Raw genomic sequence first — 14,087 nt, forward strand, 5'->3', positions numbered from 1 at the left:
ACTCACTCTGAGGTCACAGGTGACCCCAATCATCTTTACTAAGGATAAAATAATATTTCTATTTCTTGTAAAAATCCTGAATTTTATGACTTTTACCACACATTATTGTAGTTCTCTCACAAAAATTTTTAGAGTGCTTGACGCAACATTTAAATCAATAATTAACAAAAACTACTGTTGGGGTCAATTATGACCCCAGATAGATTATATGTAACATTCATAGAATGTATAGATTATCAACTATCAATCTCTTTCTTAGGTATTTTGAGTTGGTAACACTGAATTCAGGTGTTATTCAGGTGTTACTCAGAACTAACCTCAAACTGGAAGTTCGTTTGTACGTTTGTTGTACCTTTGTTGTTGCAGTGTAATTTCAGCATGGATGGAATACGTTTTGCTCCTGGCTATAGTGTAGAACAAGCTATGGAAGACTTATTTCGTAGCAGCAGTGATTCAGAAGGTAGTGACGCCGAAGATGATGGAACAGAGACACAGGTAGACCAAAGTGATGAAATTTGTTTACATGAATTAGAATAAAATGATATTCTTGCTGAAAATGATGACAGTGGACAAGATGAAAGTGCAGTACTGGTAAGCTGGGGTCGGGATATTGCATGGAGTACAAAAGAACCATCAATTCGTAGATCTCCAATCCGCAACATACAACGATTTTCAGCAGGTATTCCTAGTACAGTTAGTGTTAGCTCAGCTACTGATTGTTTCAGGCAGTTTATTACTAATGAATTGCTGGATATAATAGTTCAGTTCACAAATCAATGAGGAAATGAATTGAAAGTGTCTGGAAAATTAGTTGACTGGCGTGATACAGACAGATGCGAGCTTCTTTCATTTTTAGGCTTGCTGATTCTATATGGCGTACAGAAGAGCCGGGGTAAACCTATTTACGAATTTTGGGACTCTGACTATGGCACTCCTCTATTCCGTGCTACTATGTCGAGGAGGCGATATCAGGACATTCTGCGTTCACTTCGTTTTGACGACCGCATCACAAGACTTGAAAGGAAAGAGAGGACTGGAAATAAGGCTGAAGCTGTACAGGAAATATTTGATTTGTTTGCCTTGCAATGTCAGACATCAATTATACCTTCCAGCAACATTACTGTTGATGAACATCTTTGCGTATACAGAGGTCGGTGCAGTTTCAAGGTCTACATTCCTTCAAAGCCAGGAAAGTATGACATCAAGATATGGTGCACAGTAGACTGTGAACATGGTTATCTGACAAATCTTCAAATGTACACTGGAAGGAGTGGTGATGTGAGAGAAGTGAATCAAGGCAAGAGAGTGGTCTTAGATTTAGTGCGTCATCTGGCTGGCAGTGGTAGGAATATTACCACTGACAATTTTTTCACGACCTATGACCTTGGCCAAGAATTGTTGAAAATGAAGTTGACACTTGTAGGTACTCTACGTTCTACAAGAAAAGAAGTCCCAAAAGAGTTTTTGCCTTCGAAAACTAGGGAAGAATGCACTACCAGATTTGCATACAGTGGTAAAACCCTATTAGTTTCGTATGTTCCAAAATGAAATAAGGCTGTGCTACTCCTGTCAACACAACATCAATCATTTGAAGCGCCCAAAGAAAACAACTTGAAACGAAAACCAGAAGTAGTGTTGTATTACAACTCAACAAAATCAGCTGTTGATACGCTAGATCAAATGAGCTCTTACTATGCTGTGAAAAAGGGTACAAAACGTTGGCCATTAGCAGTATTTTATGATCTTGTCGATCTAGCTGCACTCAATGCATACAGACTATTCTGTGTTGCTGTTGAAAAAACAGAGAGACGTCTTTTTCTAATGAAGTTGGCCAAAGAAATGGCAAAGCCCCATGTGGAACGTCGTTTGAGTTTACCACAAGCAAGGAACAAGGATATTATTAGCAGTATCAAACGGTGTGGATTTGATGATCTGTTAGACGATGGACATCCAGACGTAATACCCGACGATCAGAAGAGAAAGCGAGGCAGATGCTCCATTTGCCCCCGATGAAAGGACACAAAATACAGTTCAACATGCAAAAAGTGTAACAAATTTGTTTGCAAGGAACATTCTGAAATAGTTACTACTTGCAAAATATGTGCAGATGACTATTGTACGGATTCCGGTTAGAATTATGTTACCTGTTATTCATCACATTATCTGTAAATATGAAGCCATTGTGAAACATTTATGAGTGAAACAAATTATGACTTAGAGTAATATTGTAACTTCTCATATGTAATTACTCTGCCATATGTAATTTAATTCTACTATGTACATACCTGTTAAAAAAGTTGTGAAATGTGTCTAAATAATAAATAAAATGTAAGCAAACAGTATTAAACGACAGTACGTTGTTCTCTGAATGATTAGTACACACAGTCAATTATATATTGATTGGGGTCATGTATGACCCCAGATGGCGTACTAGGGAAATTTTAGCAGAGTGAGTCCTAGGGTTAATTTGAACAGTTATAGTTGCATCAGCGCATTAGACTCTGAACTGCTCTGGTAGTTGGATGGTGTGGATTCTTTTTTGGTCTGTGACTTTCAGAATATAGTGAATATTTTAGAGAGAATCTTTTTGATTATGAATCCCAGACAATCTCCTAATTCCTCAGAGCTATAAGCTGTAGCTATAAATGTATTTCTCAGATGAAGTGGGCAGTAGGAATTCTAATTATAGGCTTCACGTTTTGCTAATCACCTTCTGGTTGCCAATATTGTAGTTAGAGAGCCAGTGTTGAGAACGGCAAACAACAGCATTAAATAAATAATACAAAACATTTAATAACAATTATTCCACCCGCCACCCCACATATGTTGCTAATTGACCGAGAAAGCATCTTTTCTACATTACATTCTACATTTATTAACAATCAATTCCACCCGCCGCCCCACAGTAGCAGAGCAGCACGTCCTTCATTATGTGCAAAACAACAAAAATATTGGTTCTCGTTGATGAAGATACTCCCCCGTTTCATCTAGTTGTGAGCTGTCTGTGAGGGGTGTTGATTGTGAATAGATAAAGCCCTAACCTTAACAGCTACCGAATGTTAAGTCGTCAAGGAATTTGATGTCAAAGATTTTGTACATAGGAAAAGCGACTGTTCATTCACAAACAGTTTAAGGAGATGGGAGAACGAGTGAAACAGTACCTCAGGTGACTGACTTGGCGAACGACGATCAAGAGTGACTGAAAAATTGTGCTTTTTAGATGATGGATAAACAAACAGAACCAAAGAACGTTTGACGATGATCCTTACCTGACGGTACAAAAGGGTAAAAGATACGGTACCAGATGATTACCGTCCCTGGCGAAAATCAAGTACATATAGTTGATTGACCATATCATACAATTTAACAGGCGTTCACATACAGGTATTAAAACTGTTAAAAAAATTAAACTAAATGGAAAGTCCAATTGTCCGCCGTGGCTGTATTTATTGAAGTCGATTAGAGAGTCACACAAACGGTTTCGGACCTTTTAATTTGCGTCTTCTGGTTTATATAGTGCTGTGTCATACAGTATAGAGAGCTATTAGAGAATGCCGCAGAGTAACAGTTCTCAGCAATCTTCAATTAAAAAAAACTAGTCTGCATTAAAACCACGAGCCGTCATCACTTTTCCTATTAAAATATGTTCCTGTGGTACTATGTCAAGCAAGAGACCACAGGAATCTACAAAGACCATTTTTACCTAAGCCATATAGAAAGGAACAACTGGTGAAAGTGCAGACGTGCATGGACATTCAACACTACCGTTATTTTGTTCATGTGTCCATTTAAACTCAGTATTCAAATGATTTTTATGAATACTAACTAGTTCTGCACTTTGTTCAGTGTTCCCAGGCAAGCAATACCAGAAAGTCGAAGCAGATGTGACTACTTCCATCACTGAGAGGACACACTGTACGTATCTAAACAAGCATAATCCAAGTGCGGACAAAGGTACAAACTGTGCAAATATGAAAACTGTTTGATACTAGAACTCTCAGTCGTTCAGCCTTTATGTTAGTGTGCGGAGGGAATAACTCAGCCAGAGAACTTCTGCTCTTCTTTACACAACGTATATTATTACGTTACAATGAGCGTTGTACATAGCTATGTCATAAGTTCTCAGAAATCCGCAATCAAAGCGTCACTGCTTTTTCACGCACCGCAGAAAATGTTTGTTGTTGTAGGTTTAGGACTGTAACTATTGTACAGATTGCGCAACTCTCTCTCTCTGTGTGTGTCACAGAACACAGTATTTGTTGCTGTTTCTCTCGCCTACAGTGTATTTTTTCTTCCTTGGTATTCTGTTGCTCCGTCTCACTCAGTATTCAGTCAGGCTGTTCCGTTCACCCCAAGCACAGTTTCGGTAATATTCTGAATTCATAATCAGTTAATTTTATCGTAAGTTAATTATATCGTAAGCAACGCATCCGTAGCACATCCCTGAGGCTGTAGTTTAACTGAACTCCCCCTTAAATCATTCTTGCTGAAGTGCTTTTTTAGTAGTTTTGTAAGATATTCAATAGAATTTCTCAAGAATGCAAAACAAAAAAGGCAGGGCAACGTTTTCTTCGACACGTGAGACGTGCTCGAATAGTTCACCACTGTACTCGATACGAAGGAACGCGAACCTAATCCTGGTCTGAACACATAGTTATTGTCATAAAAAAAACAGAATATTTGCCAATGAATAGAACGACAGCGTCATAGTATTCACAAAAAGTTAAATAAAAGTTTAGTTATTGTATTAATCATGCTTGATGCATACTGTTACATGCGTTACAAGTTTTTCAATCGTATCCCATAATAAACTTCTGTCTTGGTCTTCTGCTCTCATTGATGTCTCTCTATTAATGTACATATTCTATATTATTCGTCTGCCCTATGCTTTATAGCAGTTTATCTGAGAACTTTATATATTTTACACCATTTTACGTCGTCGAATGCTTTTTTCGGGTCGACAAATCCTGTGAAAGTATGTTAACATTTCTTAATTAACGCATGTGCTATTAAGCGAATCGTCAGAACTGCCACTCCGGTGGTGCCTTTATCTTCTCTGAAAACAAACTTAATTTTCTTTTTTATTTAACTGTAGGTTATTCAATTCAGCAAACTGGAACATGACATTTCTATGTTCGACAAAACTACGTACATTCATGATATAATACTTAAATGTTTATATTTTTCAATACTAGAAGGAAAGATTTTCACTCTGCAGAGTGAAAATCTCATTCTGGAAACATCCCCCAAGCTGTGGCTAAGCCATGTCCCCGCAATATCCTTTCTTTCAGGAGTGCTAGTTCTGCAAGGTTCGCAGGAGAGCTTCTGTAAAGTTTGGAAGGTAGGAGACGAGATACTGGTAGAAGTAAAGCTGTGAGGGCCGGGCGTGAGTCGTGCTTCGGTAGCTCAGTTGGTAGCACTTGCCCGCGAAAGACAAAGGTCCCGAGTTCGAGTCTCGGTCCGACACACAGTTTTAATCTGCCAGGAAGTTTCACTAGAAGAAAAGATACAGGAAAGAGAAATTATGAGTTATTGTCCCGTGGGCGACGCTGTCACTCAGTCCGAAGTGTAAGCGGAACTAGGCTAAAGATGGAGATGAAAATCGTGTGTTTTCGTTTCGTGGGAGGCATCCAGGTCTTACAGTGCGACCGTGCCTACTCATCATCGAAGATTTCGTCCAGATTTGTGGTCTATGTAGCGCTTGGCCATAGATGAGTGATAGAAGTGGGAGCTCCAGATGACGAAGCATTTAGAAGAAGAGTAGCAACTTCGGCCACGGGTCGGGCGAGCTTGAGCTATTTATGTTTGCGTACGATCAAAGTAGCGGTTGGCGCAGCGTAACGAGAGCTCTCCCGACCGGTTAACAGCACAATCGATCCGCTTCCTGGATGAGGTGTATTTTCTGAGGGAAAAACAGTTTCTGTGACATAGATATGCAGCCACGCCGTCCACTACTTGTTTGGTGACGGTGAAAAGACAGTCCTCGATTTTTAGCTCTACTTAAACGGACGACTCTGTTCGATCGTACGGAACCGTAAATACCAGTAACACTTCTCAAATTTTCTCTAGAGCGCGTTTCCAATTCCCCCTCACAGCTGGATTATTAAACACAGGAGAAGTTGAACCAAGAACCCTTTTCGTTAGGACTGAACTACCCACAGCGGCCTCAGTGCTACACGAAGACATGCAGTGATAATTCCTCACCGAATAGTGCCATGGAGCGTCTTCACGTCGCAACGAAACGACATTTTTTTTTTCTTTCTGTTTGTCAGACTACCATTTACCTTCCCCTCGGTATTACGAGGCAAATCATAGCACAAGCTTTTGCAACACATTGCTGATGGTAGCAACCCATGCCACTTTGCCCCCGACTCCCTCTTCCCCTTCTGACAATTGTAAAAAGTGCAGGACGGTAATCTGAGAAACGTGGCTTCGAATCTCTATACTCACCTTTTTTATTTTCAATTTTTATGCTACCTACACTTCCAATAAGCAGAAATAACTACTTTTACTGTATTTATTACTATTTTCATAGAAGTTATGAAAATGAAAAGCTTAGGAAGACTAGGGAATGCAAGTAAAATTCCAGAAAGGAGTTGTAAGATGTGTACGCGAACTTCGCATGTAACATTAGATACCTTTCTTGCTTTATAGTGGATGTGCATGAGTAATATTCACAGTAAAAATAGGGGAAGCAGTAATTTTCACGGCTTCTTCCACACGTCATAAACGCCGCGTTTTTACAATCACATGGCCATTTTAAATTTTGTACAGAAAAAGAACTTGATCTACATTCATAAAAGGTTCTCTCTCATCAGACGCTTTGGCAGTAACCCACGTGTAAAGCATCGTTTAGTCAAATATTATTTTGATCAGTTTCTCGTGATGTGATTTCTTTTTCTCTCGAGATGAGTTAGGAGCAGCTTTTTGAACAAAAACTTGACGATAAAAATATAGATCACAGGGTTCCATTAGCTGGCGAGGGCTGCTCGAAAATGAAAGTGAAACTAACACAATGCGTAGTCCTGTACACTTTAATTACCATACCTTCTAGGAATGTAATTTATAGAGTCCTCATGGACGCTGTAAGTACAATCATTTCTGGGAAATTTTGTTGCAATCCCAAATATTCCTTGCCTCTTCTTTTTATGCACTCTATGAAGATATTAAGAAATACAATGCATTGATCAATTATTTCACATTGATCATTAAAAACTGAAAAACATAATACAGCATACAGTTTCGAACCCACGCCCCTTATATTATCATTCTACACACTTAACGCTTCGCCAGCTACCCTACTGAAGGTACGCTGACATAAATGGGTCATGCCTCGCCCTACCCGCACTAAGAATGTTATTTTTCTAAACGCTAGGCCCTATGGAGCCCCAACTTACCTCACTTTCATTTCCGGCCAAGCCCTGCGTATAACATAAATTCGGACGAAATCGATGATTATGAGTAGTTACGGTCTCGTTGTCAATCTTAATTGATTTAGGTGCAATGCAAAAAATCTATATACGGAATGTGGGACCTCACTCTAACCGAGTTTGAGGTGAATGCTCCGTACCATTCTGTAGTTGAGAGGACATTCTGTCAAACTGGTGGTATTTAAGTGATCCCCACATTTAGGGCTATCATCAACGCATCTTTAAAAGTGATGGTAATATCGGGAAATGATTAGACTGGAAAGTTACAGCACGACGAAGACCTCCCAACACTCAGCGAATGAAGTTTTCTCTACTACTACGTCATACACTGATGCCTCTCGGCAAGTCTTCCTGTAAGTGACCAAACAGTTCTTGAGTACAGCGGTAACCATATCAAGTTGAGTACAGCGATAACCATATCAAGTTATCTTATGGGTCATATATGTCGTCGGCTGTGTATCGATACAGCCCCCCCCCCCCTTCTGCGGTTTATGTGTTTTTAATGAGCCTTCCTCGGGTAAAAGGGTCATAATTTCTAGTATCTCAAGTGCTCATTTCGCTTTTGATGCCCATGACTGCGTCATTTGATATTCATCGAAGAGTGAGTCCGAATTTTCTTGCTGATAATACAGATTACATCATCATGGGACTCGTGTCATTTGCGTACAGGGAAGATCTTCATTCTCTCGAATTACACGTGAGGCTCACCTCCATTTAAATGGATCCATAGAAACGTACTTATGTCTAAAATTCATAACGAAGCACAAACTCCTCTAACTTAGCCTCCTTCTACGTACCAAATAATCATATCACTTTCTTTTAAAGCACGCCACACTGTCTCTTTACGTGATAACTGTCACCGTCTTAGCAAGTTCCGCCAAATTCAAGATCTTTACAGGTAACGTAGTTACAGTCGCTTCCTTATCACTAGGTTTCCCAGACTCAACAGTAAGTACATTACACTAGTGACCGAACACAAAATGAGCGATTAGAAAACCGAGCATGCTCATTGATATTACCTAAACAAGATATATTCTATGCAGTTGACAGAGACATACTAATCCTGCTCTCTGGAGGAATTAATTTTGTGCAAAATTGTATTTAAAATATAATTTAAAGAGAACCGTCGTCAAAGTGAAACTATCTAGTTGTCAGCGGCGAAAACGGTCTGCAGGATTCAATTCATCTGGAGAGAAGGTCACGCAGAGGCAGATAAAATGTCATTATTTATGCTCTGAATGCCTGTCAATCAGGCACAATTACATGAGACAAAATATTACCAATTACTCATCATGTGATACGTTTAATAGTATGAATAGTCATTTAAATGATAAAATTTCACCAATTTTAATAAAAGAACAACCTCATTTCAATTTTCACTTTTGTTACTGTTTCGTATTGGGTACAAACAATTATTTTAAAATTCTCCATTAATAATTGAAATATTTGTCATCCGGTTGTCTTCCAAAATTATCCCCTGTTAACTGCACTTATAAACTGTTCAGGCAAGGTTTTCTGGCTTACGCCGCGCTATCACAATGTTTTTCGTCAGTATGAAGGCGATGCTATGTATGGAAAAAGTTGTAATGAGTGTAGCACGTTGCATATGGTAATATGCTAATTGATGTGAATTTGTTTTGTTCTGTAGAACGAAGCAATTTTCCTTATATTGATGTTTCACTTATAATAAACAAATCGTGAACAGAAATAAAATTCGAATAACTATATATGTTGCATAGCAACGTGTTGATGCATGGACAGAAAGCTGGTAGGTGCCATTCTTGTGGTGTAATATTCTGGCATTTTCAACCAAGGTGGTCACTTGCCTAGTGTACAGACAACGAAATAGATTTATTTTCAGCACTTATACGGCACACCTGCTTCTGCAGCAGGAAGTACGTTGTGGTGTTCGAACAGCAAATTGACGCCGTAAGATAAAACGTAACACTGCAAAAAACAACGTGCGAAAAATTGGACAATTTCCTTCCCTCGTACACATACATTATACAAAACTACGCGTAATGCAAAAGTGATTTGGTTATCAATAGATAACTTATTGTTACCGGGTATAAATTCATTTTTTTCCGAATTCTTACACTTAACACTAAAGGTCTGAAATAAATGTGATTCTAACTAGAGTTCCGCCGATCAACCTCGAAGTACTACGAAACCTTGAAGTAATTTACCTGGAATTATTTTTGGTAATCAGTAGTCATGTACGTTAAATTTATATGTCAGTAATGATCATCTTTACTATTTACCACTTTTTACGTATTACGTTGCTCAGAGGTTAAGCAAAGCTGCATATTTGCTGCTCGATCGATTCTACGGTGATTCCAATCGAGAATAGACTGAGCTGTTTCAAATTACAAAGTGTATTATTATCGTCATTATTACTGTTATGATTATTATCGTTGTTGTTGTTACACTGTAACAGTGGCTGTAAGTACCTTTCCATGTTTTCCACTTTCTCAAAATGAACTCTTTTGGTTATCTTTCGACCAGTATTCATTTGCATTGCGTATCTTTCTGGGACATACCCAGTAGCATTTAGTGGTACAGATGTAGACAGTAATTATTGTCAAAACTGAAGTAACTGAGCATGAACTTCGTCGTTGAAGGTGCAGTCGATGACCAATTAAGTGATACACTTAATGTTGTAATAGAGTTTTAACATTATCAATCTTATCCGAGGCTGCACTCGTTGAGTGAGTTGACATATTTATTTACCACATGGGTGTTATTCAGCATACAACACAGACAATATTAAAGCGTAGCCTCGAGTTTCCGACATCCTGCTAACATTATCTGGCTGCCCGCGATTAAATTGTCTACGAACACGAATTGAATACGAGGAAGTAGTAGTTACAAAATATAGTCATCTGGACAAAAAGTCTGTCTCAATTTAAAATTTCCGACTCGTGTTCCTGAGTATCGTTCCACAACACTGTCACTTGTTCACCGATCTACAACTACATCTACATAGATACTCCCCAGCCACCCTACGGTGCGTGGGCGAGGATACCCTGTATCACTATTAGTCATATCTTTCCTGTTCCACTAACAAATAAAGCGAGGGAGAAATGATTGTCTGTATGCCTCCGTATGAGCCCTAATTACTCTTATCTTGTCTTCGCAGTCCTTACGCGAAATGTATGTTGACGGCAGTAAAATAGTCCGGCACTCAGCTTCAACTGCCGGTTCTCTAAATTTTTAAATAATGTTTGCCGAAATGAACGTCGCCTTCACTTCATTTGAGTTCCCGTAGCGTCTCCATAACACTTGCATGTTGTCCGAACCTACCGGTAACTAATCTGGCAGCCCGTCTCCGAACTGCTTTGATGTCCTCCTTGAATCCGACCTGGTGGGGATCCCAAACACTCGACCAATACTCAAGAACAGACCACAACTGCCTTCTATATGCAGTCTCCGTTAGAGTCTCCTCTTTCCTAAAATTCTCCCAATGTTCCTTCCATCTCACATCGCTTTGCAACTTTACGCCCAAATATTTAAACGACGTCAAGCGGGACACTAGTATACTCTATCCGAACACAACAGGTTTTTCTCCTACTCATCCGCGTTATCTTACATTTTCCCACATTACCTAACGCTACTGCGTCATCAGCAAACAAAGGCACACTGCTGCCCACCCTGGTCGCCATATCATTTGTGTATGTAGAAATCAACAGCGGTCCTAACACACTTCTCTGGGGCACTTCTGTCGATACCTTTCTCTCTGATGAACACTCGTTGTCGAGGACCACATACTGGGTTCTATTATTTAAGTAGTCTTCGAGCCACTCACACATCTGTGAACTTAGCATATGGTCAAATTACGGTATGTTTGAAACTTCCTGGCAGATTAAAACTGTGTTCCCGACCGAGACTCGAACTCGGGACCTTTGCCTTTCGCGGGCAAGTGCTCTACCTACTGAGCTACCGAAGCACGACTCACCCCCGGTACCCACAGCTTTACTTCTGCCAGTACCTCGTCTCCTACCTTCCAAACTTCACAGAAGTTCTCCTGCGAACCTTGCAGAATGAGCACTCCTGAAAGAAAGGATATTGCGGAGACATGGCTTAGCCACAGCCTGGTGGATGTTTCCAGAATGAGATTTTCACTCTGCAGCGGAGTGTGCGCTAATATGAAACTTCATGGCAGATTAAAACTGTGTGCCCGACCGAGACTCGAATTCGGGACCTTTGCATTTCGCGGGCAAGTGCTCTACCAACTGAGCTACCGAAGCACGACTCACGCCCAGTACCCACAGCTTTACTTCTGCCAGTACCTCGTCTCCTACCTTAAAAACTTCACAGAAGCTCTCCTGCAAACCTTGCAGAACTAGCACTCCTGAAAGAAAGGATATGCGGAGACATGGCTTAGCCACAGCCTGGGGGATGTTTCCAGAATGAGATTTTCACTCTGTAACGGAGTGTGCGCTGATATGAAACTTCCTGGCAGATTAAAACTGTGTGCCCGACCGAGACTCGAACTCGGGACCTTTGCCTTTCGCTGGCAAGTGCTCTACCAACCGAGCTACCGAAGCACGACTCACGCCCGGTTCCCACAGCTTTACTTCTGCCAGTACCTCGTCTCCTACCTTCCAAACTTCACAGAAGCTCTCCTGTGAACCTTGCAGAACTAGCACTCTTTCAGGAGAGCTTCTGTGATGTTTGGAAGGTAGGAGACGAGGTACTGGCAGAAGTAAAGCTGTGGGTACCGGGCGTGAGTCGTGCTTCGGTAGCTCAGTCGGTAGAGCACTTGCCCGCGGAAGGCAAAGGTCCCGAGTTCAAGTCTCTGTCGGGCACACAGTTTTAATCTGCCAGGAAGTTTCATATCAGCGCACACTCCGCTGCAGAGTGAAAATCTCATTCTGGAAACATCCCCCAGGCTGTGGCTAAGCCATGTCTCCGCAATATCCTTTCTTTCAGGAGTGCTAGTTCTGCAAGGTTCGCAGGAGAGCTTCTGTGAAGTTTGGAGGGTAGAAGACGAGGTACTGGCAGAAGTAAAGCTGTGGGTACAGGGCGTGAGTCGTGCCTCGGTAGCTCAGTTGGTAGAGCACTTGCCCGCGAAAGGCAAAGGTCCCGAGTTCGAGTCTCGGTCGGGCGCACAGCTATAATCTGCCAGGAAGTTTCATATCAGCGCAAACTCCGCTGCAGAGTGAAATTCTCATTCTGGAAACATCCCCCAGGCTGTTGCTAAGCCATGTCTCCGCAATATCATTTCTTTCGGGAGTGCTAGTTCTGCAAGGTTCGCAGGAGAGCTTCTGTGAAGTTTGGAAGGTAGAAGACGAGGTACTGGCAGAAGTAAAGCTGTGGGTACCGGGCGTGAGTCGTGCTTCGGTAGCTCAGTTGCTAGAGCACTTGCCTGCGAAAGGCAAAGGTCCCGAGTTCGAGTCTCTGTCGGGCACACAGTTTTAATCTGCCAGGAAGTTTCATATCAGCGCACACTCCGCTGCAGAGTGAAAATCTCATTCTGGAAACATCCCCCAGGCTGTGGCTAAGCCATGTCTCCGCAATATCCTTTCTTTTAGGAGTGCTAGTTCTGCAAGGTTCGCAGGAGAGCTTCTGTGAAGTTTGGAAGGTAGGAGACGAGGTACTGGCAGAAGTAAAGCTGTGGGTACCGGGCGTGAGTCGTGCTTCGGTAGCTCAGTTGGTAGAGCACTTGCCCGCGAAAGGCAAAGGTCCCGAGTTCGAGTCTCGGTCGGGCACACAGCTATAATCTGCCAGGAAGTTTCATATCAGCGCACACTCCGCTGCAGAGTGAAATTCTCATTCTGGAAACATCCCCCAGGCTGTGGCTAAGCCATGTCTCCGCAATATCCTTTCTTTCAGGAGTGCTAGTTCTGCAAGGTTCGCAGGAGAGCTTCTGTGAAGTTTGGAGGGTAGAAGACGAGGTACTGGCAGAAGTAAAGCTGTGGGTACCGGGAGTGAGTCGTGCCTCGGTAGCTCAGTTGGTAGAGCACTTGCCCGCGAAAGGCAAAGGTCCCGAGTTCGAGTCTCGGTCGGGCACACAGTTTTAATCTGCCAGGAAGTTTCATATCAGCGCACACTCCGCTGCAGAGTGAAAATCTCATTCTGGAAACATCCCACAGGCTGTGGCTAAGCCATGTCTCCGCAATATCCTTTCTTTCAGGAGTGCTAGTTCTGCAAGGTTCGCAGGAGAGCTTCTGTGAAGTTTGGAAGGTAGAAGACGAGGTACTGGCAGAAGTAAAGCTGTGGGTACAGGGCGTGAGTCGTGCTTCGGTAGCTCAGTTGCTAGAGCACTTGCCCGCGAAAGGCAAAGGTCCCGAGTTCGAGTCTCTGTCGGGCACACAATTTTAATCTGCCAGGAAGTTTCATATCAGCGCACACTCCGCTGCAGAGTGAAAATTTCATTCTGGAAACATCCCCCAGGCTGTGGCTAAGCCATGTCTCCGCAATATCCTTTCTTTCGGGAGTGCTAGTTCTGCAAGGTTCGCAGGAGAGCTTCTGTGAAGTTTGGAAGGTAGAAGACGAGGTACTGGCAGAAGTAAAGCTGTGGGTACCGGGCGTGAGTCGTGTTTCGGTAGCTCAGTTGGTAGAGTACTTGCCCGCGAAAGGCAAAGGTCCCGAGTTTGAGTCTCGGTCGGGCACACAGTTTTAATCCGCCAGGAAGTTTCATATCAGCGCACACTC

General features: G+C 41.8%; 2 non-coding genes across 2 annotated transcripts; both read left to right on the forward strand.

The window, feature by feature from the left end:
* Nucleotides 1-12,466: 12,466 nt before the first annotated feature.
* Trnas-cga (transfer RNA serine (anticodon CGA)) lies at nt 12,467-12,541 on the forward strand. Its single transcript has one exon. It is a non-coding gene; the product is annotated as a tRNA-Ser (tRNA).
* Nucleotides 12,542-13,369: 828 nt separating this feature from the next.
* On the forward strand, nt 13,370-13,444 carry Trnas-cga (transfer RNA serine (anticodon CGA)). Its single transcript has one exon. It is a non-coding gene; the product is annotated as a tRNA-Ser (tRNA).
* The last annotated feature ends 643 nt before the right edge of the window (nt 13,445-14,087 follow it).

This window comes from Schistocerca serialis, chromosome 4, assembly GCF_023864345.2.
Source record: "Schistocerca serialis cubense isolate TAMUIC-IGC-003099 chromosome 4, iqSchSeri2.2, whole genome shotgun sequence".
In the NCBI taxonomy this organism is placed as follows: domain Eukaryota; kingdom Metazoa; phylum Arthropoda; class Insecta; order Orthoptera; family Acrididae; genus Schistocerca; species Schistocerca serialis.